This window comes from Castor canadensis, chromosome 15, assembly GCF_047511655.1.
Source record: "Castor canadensis chromosome 15, mCasCan1.hap1v2, whole genome shotgun sequence".
NCBI classification, from domain to species: domain Eukaryota; kingdom Metazoa; phylum Chordata; class Mammalia; order Rodentia; family Castoridae; genus Castor; species Castor canadensis.
The window spans coordinates 86,757,096-86,772,201 of record NC_133400.1 but is presented as its reverse complement, the minus strand read 5'-3'; positions in this window follow the sequence as shown (position 1 = coordinate 86,772,201).

The following is a 15,106-nucleotide window of genomic DNA, read 5'->3' as shown; positions in this document are numbered from 1 at the left end:
TTGACATTTTGAAGCAGTTTCCTTCTCCTTTACGTACGTTTCTGCCATCACAGGTTTCAAAGCAAAGATGTATTACTGTAAATGAGAAAGGCTTGGCAATGGGTTTCCTGCTTAGAGAACAGAGGGACCTAATAGTAAGACTAATTTTTATTTAATGCAGTGTCTTTTTATATAACACAATCACAAATTGTGTTTGAAAACCAAACAGCATTGTAGAGTTTATCATGAAACCCAGAAAATTATATAACACCTATGAAAATGAGTAAATATAATTGGAAAGAAGCATTGCTTGTGCCTAGGACTCTCCTACATAATAATTTTTGTTGCTAGGGGGACTGCCTTGATTTATGCTGGCTTCTGGTAACCTCTGTGCAGATAAACACCTGCAGCTTCACACCTGCAGGCACAGGTAGGAATGGAGACTTGGTATTATGCTTTAAGAAAAAGGTGACAAGAATAGTGGTAATGGTAAGTGATTAGCACAGAGGATCCTGTGAGGCAAGATCCAATAGGAAACAGTGGGCAGATAAAGCCCCAGGTGACCAGTAGTCTCCTCCAAATGGTAGCTGCGAGAGTAGTGGAGACTTTTTATTCCAGAGCGACTGAATGGTAGGGAGGAACTGGGTGAGGAAAGCCACCTAATAAACAGTGAGAACAGCAACAGAACAGGGCATTTTACAGGCTGGGAAAAGTAAACTGCATTCTATTTAATGTGTACCTCTGCTACCAGTAGTGATATCTACTTCAGTTTTTTGAGAGATAAAGAATGAGGCATGGCTGACTAGTCTCTTTTCAAAGACTTGGGGAAAAATCTATAGGTTAAAGAGAAGTGTCAGAGCACAGAAGTTAGCACAGAATGCTGTGTTTACATAAAAGGTGTGAATTTTGTGTGTCTTACAATTATCCAGTGGGTGGAATATGCTTGCTATACAACACTTCTTATTTAGGGGACTACAATATTAAGCAAAAGCAACAATAAAAGCATTAGTCTTAGTTTTCTATATAACTGTAGCTAACCATTTGATAAAAGCTACCGAGGCAGGTAGGTATTTTTATTTTTTTGTACTAGGGATTAAACTCAGACACTTGCACTTCTAAAGCAAACACTCTACCACTTGAACCATGCCCCCAGCCATTTGTATTTTTAATTTATTTTTCAGACAGAGTCTTACATTTTCGCTTGGGCTGGCCTTGGGCCTCAACCCTTCTACCTCTGCCTCCCTCGTAAGTGGGATTAACAGGCATGTACCACCATGCCCAGCCTCATTTGCTCTGCTTCCAATTGGCAATAAAATAAAGACATACCCAAATACTAAGCTCGGCACTAGTCCATTTCCTTTTCCAATAATTCCAACTGTCTGGCCCACCAAACTCATCGTTCCTTTATTCTTGTGCATATCATCATGTCACTGATGATAAGAATTACAAAAATGAAGTGAAAAGCAATGTAAAAATAGTGAGAAAAAGCAAAGCACAACACAAGACATAATGAGGAAAACAAATAAAAGGTAAGGAAAAAAACAATCAAAAGTGCTAAAAGCAAAAAGCAAATATTTGTGATTTATCTCAGAAGTTGACTTGGGTAAATTATCAATGGATGTTCAATGTTTAAATGTTAGAAGCACATCTATGCAAATATATAGGCATCGCAATTCTAATGACTGTTTAAGCAGAAGTGATCCCATTCCTTTGGAGGGCTAATGCCTTTGCTTGGTTACTTGGTTATAGAGTTTCTTTACAGTCCTATTTCTTGGTTGTCCTCTTTGACAACATTTTTTTGGTCACTCAATCCTATTTGTGGATAAGACTTTGTTCTATGGTATTTTCTTGAGTACACAGTGAATTCTGAACATTGGGAATTGCGTGGCATTCAATTTGCTCTTCAAGATCAAAGTCTTTTTGAATATAATGTTGGATTTGGTCAGCTTGTTCAGCTCTTCTGTTTTTGTATGCTGAACTAGTTTGATGGTTACCTTAAATTAACCATAACCAGACTTTAGTTTATCTTTGATTATTATTTTTACCTACCTGTGTGACTTTGAATAATCAACCACTCTGGTCCTAGAGTCTCCAGTTTTAAAATGAAGTAGAAAATCCCTAAAGTCCTTTGAGCTATGGAGCAAGCTTACCATCTTAGTGGCATGGAGTATGGATTTTATGTCATGGGATAGCCATTACCTCTCCTAGTACTTTAGATGTAAGCAAACATCAATGGACATTTATTCATGATGTTAACAAGGTTTGTGGTGAAGTGAGTTCATAAGAGATAAAGAAAATATGGTGTCTTTCTCTCTCTTGCTCTCTCTCATCTATCTATCTATCTACCTATCTATTCATCTAGTTCCATTGGGCCAAGCATACCATGTAAACTTATGGTTTTAGGAAGGCAAGCCAGCATGCTTCAGACAGTTAACTGCATTGTTTGATTTTCTGAAAATAATTTCACTCCTTTGGGCCACAAGGAGTTCGTGTGCAATGGCTACACTATGCTCTAGGGCCTGAGGCAGAGCTAATAAATATAGGAATAACACTACAGTTTTTTTCTGAAGAGGAAACAAAAGCCTTTGTTTTTGTGGCATGAGAACATACTTACTGAGTTCCTTGCAAGATGATAATCTGGAAATACTAAAAAAGAATGGGTTCTGCCATGGTCTTTGTTCATGCCATTATCCTTGTCATCAACTTTTTGTTGGTTGCCAGCATTTTAGTTTCTACAAGCTGCTAATGCTGCTGTGGGCTTTCCTGTGGCTTAATGAGAGTGAGGTAACATGGAAGATCTTACTACCCCAAGGGGCAGAATGCCACCTATGTAGGGCCACTCTTAGGCAAGTTTGGAGAGGACAGAAAGGCAACTGAGATGAGGTCCAATGATGGAAGCGAGTGGAAGGGCACGAGTCTTGCATATGGGCCAAGAAAACACACAGTATAACAAAGAGTGTATGTTGACATTATTGTGAACTATTGCCCATTCTTTTACATGCATGTATCAAAGGTGATTAGAGTTCCTTGCAAAGATATGATTGAGTAATAAGATTATATACACTTACCTGAGAATTTGGCATTATCCGTGGAGGGAGATCTCTGACTATTGGCCTCCAGTAAACTTAAGATCTGTTACAATTAATGACATTGAAAGTGAAGCAGTGCTGTGAAAAGACCCTTAAATTATAAGAATCAGAAGATTACAAGTTTTACAGTTAACCACCCATGTGAATGTGGTCACGTGAATTCATCTCCCTGGGTCTAGTTCTATAAAAAGGAACAGGTCTGTTAGATGAATTCTAAGACCCTTGTCAGCCCAACAGTTCTTGGTATTTATTATTTTAAGTTGAATATTGCTCCGTACTTCCCAGCTCCCCCCTGGCAATTTCTGATATGCATGCATGGAAAGACAGCCCATCAGAGCAAGGATTGTCGAATAGCTCTTTGCTTTGCAGTGACTTGCCACAGTGAGCATTGCACAATGTTCAATGAGAGTTTTACTGCTGTATTATTATGCTGCCTCTTCTGCCAGAAGACACTTCTGCCAGCAAGAAAGCAATGCTTTGCTCCTTCACCTCCTTAAGGCTTTTGTTTTTATGTTTCCTTCTTATTGATGCCTTTTCTAACCATCTCATGTTAATAGAAACCCATCCTCACCTCCTCACTGTCCATCCCCTTTCTCTGCTCCATTGTGTTCCCCCATACCACTGACATAGTGTACCAGGCAGGCTTATGCAAGAGACAGAAACTACACAATGAAGTTAACAGAGTGAATTCACTAGAAAAGAGCTTCATCTCACAGAGATGGCAATTCCAGGAAGCAGCTACAGCTGCTGGTGTTTCTAGCTATGTCTGTACCCCACCAAATTCCTGTGTTGAAGTCCTCACCCAAATACCTCAGAATGTGACTATTTTTGGAGATATATTCTTTAAAGAGGTAACTAAGGTAAAATGAGGTTGCCCTAATCCAATCTGACTAGGGTCCTTAGAGGAAGGGACATTAGGACACAAACATACAGAGAGGAATAAAAATATGAAAATACAATTTGAGGCAGCCAACTATAAACCAAAGAGAGAGAATATGGAGGGAACAAATCCCTCCAATTCTTTGAAGTTGGACTTCTGATCTCTAGAGATATGTGAGAAAACATTTCTGTTTTTTAAATTTCCCAGTCTGTGGTCTCCTATAGTAGTCACAGCAAATTGATACAGGTGGGGAAAAGATAGAAAGAGGTTGGGATTGTTGAAATTTAGAGATCTGGAAGAGGGATTTAGCTGAGCTGGAATGAAGACCTCCCCAGGACTCAATGAGGCACTGCATGTCTGGACTGGAGGGTCTGTAAAGGGAGGGAAGATGATGCTGGCTCTTGTAGTGTGGGAAAAGTGTATGTGGGATACCCATTCCTTCTGCTGCCTGGGAGAAGAGGCATACCTAGGATGCTGTTGGAGAAGACAAGAAACAAACGGGAAGAACAGACTCATTTCTCTCTAAGTCATTTCTCCCCCAGTGCCATCTGTTGGTAAAACCAACAGAGCAGACATGGAGATTACTGGGCTCCAACCTCACCATCCTAAAGTGGGTTCTTCAAGGTAGAAGGACTAAAGCTCATTAAATGGTCCTTGAACTCTCCTTTCTGTCTCCCCACTAGAATATAAGCTCCACAAAGGCAGCAATTTTGTTTTGTTAACTTTTGTGTATCAAAGACCTAGAATAGTAGCTGCGATGTGATGGCTACCTAGTAAGTATAAAGATAGTTAGTGCCTTCTTAACTTGATTTTGAGGTGTAATGAAGTGTATTTTTCAGATGAGAAAATAGAGGCCCAAAGAGTTAATATATTTGGAAATGATGAAGGATTTTATGCCTACTACTTTCATCAATCAAGTAAGCATGGACCACAAGATACACTGGGTAGATCTTAGAGACCTTGGGAGACCTGACATCATCCTTGTTCATATGTTAATGTTTGAACTCTGTATTTGTCAGATTTAAGCTCGAAGGGGTGATAGCTGTCGCTAAAAGGAATTGGTTGACAAGGGACGTAGGAAAATGTGAGGGTGTTAGTAAAATATTTCTGGTGATGTCTTCAATAATTCTCAGATTAGCTTTGTAAGGTAAGGTTTATTATTATGTCCATCTTAAAAAAGAGGATTTTTAAGACAGACAGTGCAAGTCATTTCCAGGGCTCTTCAGAGGTTTAGTGGATGAGGTAGACATCTAAATATCCATATGTGGAGACCCAGTTCATAATGATTTTCATTTAGGCCAATAACATTAGAAAAACTAGCTGAAAATCTGCTATAGTATATGTTTTTTCCTTTTAGGAAGATTGTTTTTGATTGTATGTAACATTTGCACCATTCCTTCTCTTATAATCTCCTTTCCACATATCCATTTTTCTTTTGATTGACATATCCATACCTAATATTTTAATTATTTGACATTAATTGGGGAATTCACATTCATTTATCACTTAGGATTCTATATTTTTCATCATGAAGATTATTGCATGATGTTTTTTTGGGAACATAACAAAGTGATTACAGTCAGTTAAATTATCTTGTCCATTATGTTTTTGTTATGGTGAGGTTAGAACGACTGAAATTCCCTCTCTTAAATAACTTTCAATGTAAAATGCAGTATTATTAACTCTAGTTTTCATGCTGTTCATTAGATCTCTAGACTTATTCATCCTACATACTTCAAGTTTGTATCTTTTGGTCTACTTCTCATCTCCTTTCCCTCTCCATTCAGGTAATCACTGGTCTACTGCTTCTATGAGACCAACTTCTTTAGATTCCACGTACAAGTGAAATCATGCAATATTTGTCTTTTTGTGACAAATCATGTCCTCCAGGGTAATCCATATTGCCACAGGCAGTCAGTTAGGATTCTATTATGATACAAATAACCCCAAAGAATGGTGATTTTGTGAGACACAATCAGAGGTGGGGAGCCCAGAGCTGGTATGGAGGAAATATGGATTTCTGGGATTTAGACTACTTTTGTCTTTTTTGTTTTTTGAATCATCCTCAGCAGACAACTTCCATTTGCTACCATGCTTCCTGGAACATAAGCTGATGCCCACAGTGGAGGTTGGAGAAGGACAAAGACAGGTGTGCCAGAAGAAGGTGCATGTAGTGATCTCCCTTTGAGCAGCTTTCTGGCAACCACAAAATACTTTCTTACAACTCATTGGTCAGACTTTGGTCACAAGGCTGTATCTTGCCTCAAGACAGCAAGTGAGGCAAGAAGATATGGTATCATGGCTGGTGCCATGTCAACATAAGTAATACTGAGATTCTATTACCCTACTTGGCAAAAAAGACAAAGAAATAGTGGGCAACCAGCAAAATCTAGCACAGATACTGACTGACTCAGTAGCTTCCTCTGCCTAGTCTTATATCTACTCTTGGATCTTTCTGATCCTTTGGATGCTTTGCCCATTTAGGAACTAAAAAAAAAAAAAAAAAAAAAAACCTAAGATTTTGGAGAAAAGAGGACAAAGAAGCTTGGAAGCATCAAAACTAAAAAAAGGACAAAGTATACTTATGAAATATATAAGTTGTGAATATTGGGACAAAAATGAATACTTATGTTTTTTCAGGATTTATGCTAAAGTCTTTTTATAGATGCTATCACAAAATGCTCAAAATAGATCCATGAGGTAGCTATTATTATTGTTAATATTATTATGATTATATTATCTCCATTGTTTATTGCGGTACTGGGTCTTGAACTCAGGGCCTACACCTTGGGTCACTCCACCAGCCCTTTTTGTGATGGGTTTTTTCAAGACAGGGTCTCACGAACTATTTTCCTAGGCTGCTTCAAGCTGTGATCCTCCTGAGTAGCTAGGATTATAGGCATGAGCCACCAGTGCCTGGCTGGTGTTCATTTGACGCACAGGAGTACAGTTCTAGAGTGATTTGGTAGCTTGTTTAATCTCACAGAGTAAACACATGGCTGATGTTTAGGCTCATAAGTTCCAAAGACTAAGTTCAATCTCTGTGCTCCTCACCTCCCATAAATGGGGAGGAGGAGATAACAGGAAGTAATGAAGGGAAAAGTCTTATTTTGAGATGGCTCCAGAGAGTTCCTTTCTCTAATGATCACGAAGCACGTGAATAGAGGCAGTTATGTGGGTGGCATAGACCCTGCTTTTTTAGGGAGATGTAGAGGATTCATGGGTAGACACCACCCCTACATTGTTTCATGATGATTCCTTTCCATGGAGTCTAAAATTAGTTTATGGTGAACTGAACTGTAGGAACAGAATTGGAAGATTTAGGAAAGTGAGTGGGAGACTCCCATCTGAAGATGGAAATAGGTGAAAGGGGCAGGTGCTGTGCAGAAGTGCCAGCATATTGATGGTTGTCCCCTAGTTGGGGTTCCCAGCATGGCCTGGAATTCAGTTCTAGCTATTGTGATCTTGAATGAAAATTTGACTTCCATGGCTTCAGAAGTCTGTTAGGATTATGATAAACTCTTCCTGCTTAAGGTGTGCTTCTGTGTGTGTGTTTTAATAACCCAAAGCGTTACATTATAACAGGTTCCTGTTTTGAAAACATTTATTTTAGATTGACAGCACTGACTGAAGCCAGATTGTATGGGTTCAAATCCAGACTCACCACTTATTCGTTGTGTGGCTTTGGGCAAATTGCTTTACCCTCCTGTGCTTCATTTTCTTTACAGAATGATGTGTGACATGAAGCTAACATTATATATGTGTTTAATGACATGATTATTTCTTCTATTTTATCTCTTGTGAGAAAACAGCCTCTGCTTCTGATCTTCACAGCATACAAAGAAATAGCTTAAAATTAATAATAATAGCTACTATGTACTGATGGTTTACTATATGCTGGAGATCGCTAAACACTCTGTGCAACTTTAATTCACTATTCTGGACAGCACTGTAAGGTAGGTAATACTTTATAAATAAAGAATTGAAGCCCAGAAAAATGATGTAAGTTGTTTATGAACATTGATGAGTATTTAAGTCAGAATTCACTGCTCAGTCTGATTCTAAAATATGCATGTCTTCCCTGGGCCACAATCACCTAGCACTTCTCTGTGTGAAGTAGACTGGAGAAAATTGCCACAGGATCTCTTTAGCCACAAATGATAGATCCTATATATTTCTCAAGTATCTTGCATCTATCTGTGCAGTCCTTTTTTTTTTTTTTGCTTTATGCAATTAAACTAATGTTAATTGGTACATTTTCTGTTGTATATGCTGTAGTTCATTGACATAAAAAGCATATAAGTCTGTTCAGTAGATAAAAAAATTCACTCAAAGTCTAGTTAATATCTAAGAGTGTTATTTTTTTCTCTATTGGCTCTGGCCCATAAATGTCTGGTATTATCAGTGTGTTGAGCAGGAAACTTTCAACCATGGGCTAGGATTGCAATCTGTGACTGGTTTTGACTGAGTGTGGATTGGAAGCAAAAGTGAACGATACTAAAGAGAGGCAATCAATGTTTAAACAATGGTCTACCACCTGCAAAGGAAATCCTCCTGTATGCTCCAGGCTGCTTTGTGTGGGAGAAGCCAGAGAGACCATGATCATAAGGTGTTCATCTTTTTAAAATCTATGTCTACAAATTAGTCACTTAAGTGGCTTTCAAATACACTTGAGCACTTGTGGTTGAATGACTGCCAGACTGGGGAATCTGTACTTCTGTTGGAACAATCATCTTGGAGAAGAAAAAAGAAGATGTTCTGATCAGATGTGATCATGTGAAGCCTTTATTTGTACTATTCACGACACTAAATTATGAGGATACCATCCTAACTTGACCTCTCAAAAGGGCTTAAACATGCCTGGGAACCATAACACAGGCTCTTACCTAGTTAACTTGGGATTAGGGAGACGAACTTTGGATTCAGGGTTGAACAGACTTTAGTGCTGTTTCCAAACCCCTATGAGAGTTCCTAAAGTCTTAACCCCAGATATATGATAATTTTTTTATTGTCAATTTTCATTTCATGTCCTCTTTAATAAACTTAAAACATCTTTTTATTTGGCCAGATATTTGGAGAAAATGGACATCAAGACCTAGACAGTTTTATCTCTTTATAACAGGAAATGATATTCATAAAGTCTTCCACACATTATTACAAATATTCCAATCTGATAGACAAATATTTTGAGACCAGTGATAGAATCCTATTTGGCCTCCTCTCCCAGGACATGAAGGTTATTATAGAACACAGTGCCAGAGATGTTTTTATTTCAGTTCAGGCATATTTTGTTTCATCATCTTGGCAGTAACCATGGTTGACTACACAATATTTTTGCACTCAGCTGTGCAACCATTTCTTCATATGGCATTGCTTAATAGAATTTGAATTACTGCACAGCCAAAATGGTGCTACTATAGAAAGGATAATCATACCTTTGAAAAATATAGTGGCTTAGAAAGTATTACATACTAGTTTTTATTTCACAACTTCTACTTATAAACATTTTTGTGTTACATATGTGCTTTTCTACAATTATAGCATATCAGATTATAAATCCACAGTATACAGTATACTGAACATTTTGGTTTAGCGTTTAGAGTTTACAAAGCATTTTGCTTGTTATCTTAGTAATAATGCTAGTGAATTATTAGTCCCAATTTACAGATGAGAAACCTGAGCTTGATAGAGCAAGTGATTTATCTAAAATTATATCACTGGCAAATAGGCAGAAAGCAAACCAGGGTTGTGAATCTAGAGTCAAGCTCTTTATCATTGTCAAGGCCCACAAATAGGGGATCTAGTCTTACTTTGGCAGATAGCCATATGTCATGGCCCAGAGGCTTCTAGTACAGGGCACTTTTCTACCTTCCTACATATGAACCAATAAACAGGTTGCTATTTACTTAACTCTAAATTAAATGCAGAGAACAAAGAAGTTTATTCATAAGTCATCTCCAGTTGCCCATTGCATTATTCCTCTTTTTTTTTTTCAAATCCTTTCATCTCTTCACTTAAAACTGGGATGGGTAAGGTCTTCATTTTTGTGGTTCTAGTCAAAATTTAGATTTTTATAAGAAAATCTCACCAGTGTTTCACGTGGCTCCCTGATTTCTCAAGGAAAGTTGCATAGCATCTCTTTTGTTACCATGAAGTGGCATTCTTCTAGCTATAAACCCTAAAATTATAGGGTAGAGCTGTAATTACCTCTGCTTTCAAACCACAGTGGAGGATACTTATGGTACTTCTTTTGGAGTGTGATAGAGTTAATTGTTATTGCTTTGTTATCATGAAGCATTAACTAACAAACCCAACTCAGCTACCTAGTAATTCAGGAGTCCTTGCATAACAGAGAGCATGGTGGCTTAAACTGTGATAAGGATTTATGAAATGTGCACGCTGCCACTACCACAATTGCACCCCAGCAGGTTGTTGTTGCTTGCCTTCAGCTCAGGCTTATAGCTCTCATAAAAGCCTTAGGGCTGGTTTAGTGGCTTGAGCCAGAGCTTTTGAAATACCTGGAACTTCACGTAGGCTCAAAGCCTTACCATGGTTGACTCAACAAATGTAATGCCACTCACGGTGCTGTGGTGTGTACTTAGGAAGAGAACCGAAAACTCCATTCTTATGTGCCCATAGTGGACTCAGGGCATTTGGGGAGGGAGTAGGAGTGTACTTGTGTTCCATCAACAGGCAAGCCAGTTCTACGGGTGAAGTGATGCAGTAGAGAAACAGAACTGGTTTGGAAAAAGTGAGAACTCTTGTTCTTCTCACTGCCTCTCTGACCTGTGACCCAGTTTTGAGAAATGTCTGGAGCCAAAGTTTAGAACATTTTCTTCCTCCTCATAATGCACATTTGAGTTCTGGAATAACAAGCAGGTATCCTTCCAATTATGCATTGTACCTGGATCTATGAGTTGATGTACCTTGGTATCAGTCTATCTGTGTATCTTTATATCTATGTATATGCCTATTTGTGAACTCCTGTATCTCCTTTTATATCTTTATGGGACATGCTGGCAGGAATAGGCCCAGATTACTAACTTCAGTCTGGAGTTCATGGATAACAAGAGGAAACTCGAAAAAGGCCTAAATAGTCCAGAGCCTGAGGCTCTCTAGCTTTCCAGAAATCCTGAAACTTTTTCCACAACACGTGCCTTCTGTGATGCCTCTTGTATCTGTCTGTTCCAATTGTTACCATGTGAGCGCAGTGTTTATTACCTAATAATGAGAATCTTACAACTATTTCGTAGCCAAGGCTTCCTCTCTTCTTTCCACTCTATCCTAAACCACACATCCCAGCTCCTGACTCTTGGTGGACTTCCTTCTATTTCCTCTTCCTGCTCTCTTTCTTATGACCTGGTCAGGGGGGATTTTTTTTTCATTTTTCTTTTATTATTCATATGTGCATACAAGGCTTGGTTCATTTCTCCCCCCTGCCCCCACCCCCTCCCTTACCACCCACTCCACCCCCTCCCGCTCCCCCCCTCAATACCCAGCAGAAACTATTTTGCCCTTATCTCTAATTTTGTTGTAGAGAGAGTATAAGCAATAATAGGAAGGAACAAGTGGTTTTGTTTTAAGTTCCACTGAAGAGGTTGCTGTTTTTCAGACATCCCTTGGCACCTACCTTGTTCTGTTCCATTTCTTACATTAGTGCTTCAAACTAAAATACTCTTTCCCTCATCTTAGAGACTGGGCACATCTTGAAAAGTGTTGTACCACTTGAGCCAAACCCCTGGCTTGAATGTCATTTGTAATATGAAAAACTTTTCTTTGATTTCCCCCAAAAGAAATTCTCCCAAATAAGATTTATATCTGCTCATGGATTGTAATACGGCTGCAGTCAAGATCTCTCCCAATTTTATAATCCTAAATTTGAACTTTCATTTCCAACCTTCTTGCCATTGCTTTTGCTGAGGAAATGATTTATTTTCTGTAACAGTACAAATGATATTCCTTATTTCCTGTCTTCCATCAGTCACCCACACATGTTGCCATCCCTCTGATATGCTTTCAATGCTAACCCCTCTACAGTCAAGCTCCTGTCATAAAAGTAGAAAGTTTCGGTAGATGGATGCGGGAAACATTGCTTTATTGCTTTACACTATTAATTAATAGTGTAGATTAATACACTAAATACTAATTTTTTTTGATGGTATTGGAGTTTGAACTCAGGGCCTCTTGCTTGATAGGCAGATGCCACTTGAGCCACATCTCCAGATTGTTTTGTTTTTTGAGACAGTGTTGTTACTATGTAGTTCAGGCTGACCTCAAACTCTGCAATCCTCTTGCATTATAACCCTTATAATCTGGGGTTATAGGCAGGTACCACCATATTCTACATTATTTTTTGTAAGTGCACAAATTCTTTTTATAATAAACATAAATCTTTTCATTATTTCTTACTACTTATAAATTAGTCTTTCCATATGACAAGGAACTCCCTCTATGATTGATCAGGTGATCTACTTGGAAATTCAAACTTCTTTGTATACTAACACCTAAGATGTAATTAGCTTTTCAACATTTTGCATTTACTTTAGTGATGTGAGTATTCGTTGGCCCTCAGGGTCTTTGCATTCTTGTTAGTGTCTGTTCTCAACCTCAGCCTTCAGCTCATGGCCCCCCTTTGAGTATTCACCTCACTTCCCAGGCATAGTTGGGTTTTTAACATATGCTTGCTATAGTATATAGCATGTATACCATACTACACAATTCTGTATTTTTTATTTGTATTGTTATTTATTTGTAGCTGCCTAGATCTAAAAAAGATTTCAGGCAAAATTTTAATTAAGTATTCTAGTGAATGAGTCAGGATTCTCCAGAGAAACAGAACTAATAGGAAAAATACACAATTATAATGATAACCCAGTAGTGTCTCACAATGATGGAGATAAGAAGCCTTCCAATCAGCCATTTGCAATCTGGAGGCTCAGGGAAGCTGGTGGAGTTCAAAGTTTTGAGCGCTGCAAAGACAGCGGGATAGATTACAGTCTGAGTCTGAAAGGTTGAGAATCATGTGGGCTAAGCACAAAAGGTTGACATCTCAGCTCAAAAATTCAGACAGTGAATGAGTGAATCCTTCTTTCCTTCTTCTACCTTTTTCATTTTATTGCAGCCTTCCATTCTCTACTGGATGCCCACCTGCAGGGGTGAGAGTTTATTGATTTAAATGTTAATCTCTTCTAGAATGTTTTTAAACATGCCTAGAAATAATGTTTAATCTGCTATCTGGGCATCCTTAGTCCAGTCAAGTTGACAAAATTAACCATGACACAAAGGTCCCTCAGTCATGCTAAATTATTATTATTATTGATGCTATTATTGTTACTAATTTTTATTTTTATATGTTTTTTGAGATAGGGGTTTGCTATGTAGCCCAGGCTGGGCTTGAACTCATGATCCTTCTGCTTCAGCCACCTGAATACTGAGATTACAGGCGAATACCACCATGTCCAGCTGTTACATTATTTTAGTAAGAGTTTGTGGACTAGTTAAAAGATTAAGAGTTACAAGCGGAAGAACAAGCACAGATTATTTATACAAACTTTCTGTTATGCAACTGAGTAGTCTAAGGTCTTAGCATCCATGATGATGTCTTGTATTTAGAAGATAGAATATAGTTTTGTTGATGAACATAGAGCAATTGTTTTCTTACAGATTTGTCCATTTCTTGTTGCAATTCTGTCAGTTTTTGCTTCACGCATTTGAAGCTCTGTTTTTAGCTACATAAATATTTAGGATTTAATATCCTCTTAATGGATTGATTACTTTATCTTTATGAAATCTCTTTCTTTATCCCTGACAATATTTTTTTCTGTGAGATCTACTTTGTCTGATATTAATATAGCCAATCTGATTAGTGTTAGCATGAGGTATCTTTTTCCGATCAGTTACTTTTTATCTTTGTGTGTGTTTATATTTGAGGTAGGCAGTATATAGGTGGGTCTTGTTTTTTCTAAATTCAATCTTATAATATCTGCCTTTTAAGGAAATGGTATTTAGACCATTTGTATTTAATAGATTTGATATAATTATCTTTAAATACCTTACCTTACTATTTGTCTTCTACTTGTTCTTCTCTCTCTCTCTCTCTCTCTTTCTGTGTGTGTAACCCACCTTCTTTTGGATTACTTAAATTTTTTGAGTCTATTTTATCTTCTTTGTGGACTTACAACTGTATGTCTTTGCTGCGTTTGTTTAGTGGATGTTTTAGGATTTAGACTGTGTATCTTTAACTCATTACAATCTATCCTTAAGAATATGGTATAAGAAAGCTACAATAGTTTGCTTCTATTTCTCCTTTCCCCATCATTATGCTATTGTAATACATTTCATCTTATTTTATTGTTTTGAGACAGGATCTTGCCATGCAGTCCACTTTGGCCTTGAACTTGCTATGTAGCTCAGGCTGGCCTTGAACTCATGATCCTCCTACCTCAGTTTCCCAAGGGTTTGGATTCACATGAGTACACCACCACACCTGGCACATTTTATAAACTCCATACTACATTGACATTTTTGTTTTTACAGAAATTTAAGTTTAAAAATTCTTGTTTATTTACTCTATAATTATCTTTTTCAATGCTTTTTCTCCTGTCTTTTTTTCTCTTTATTCATATATTCATATGTACATACATTGTTTGGGTCATTTCTCCCATCTGCCCCCCAATCCCTCTCTCTACTCCCCACCCCTCCTTGCTTCCAGGCAGAACCTGTTCTTCCCTTTTCTACAATTTTGTGACGAGTAGACATAAGCAATAATAAGAAAGACAAAGCATTTTTGCTAGTTGAGATAAGGATAGCTATACAGAGAGATTCCTAGCATTGCTTCCATGCACAAGTGTATTACAACCCGAATTGATTCATCTCTATCTGACCTCTTCACTACTTCCAGGTCACCTTCACATATTGACCTCTGTCACTTTAAGGTTACTGTATTAACTCCTCTGCAGTGGGGACATCAAACACTTTCAAGTTTTGGGTTTCCTATCTATCCCCATTCCTCCCATATGTGCTCTCCCCTTAGCATGTGACCCAAGTTCAACAACACTACTGCATTTGCCCTAGATCTAAAGTCTGCATATGTGGGAGAACATATGATTTATGGTCTTCAGAGCCTGGCTAACCTCACTCAAAATGATGTTCTCGAGTT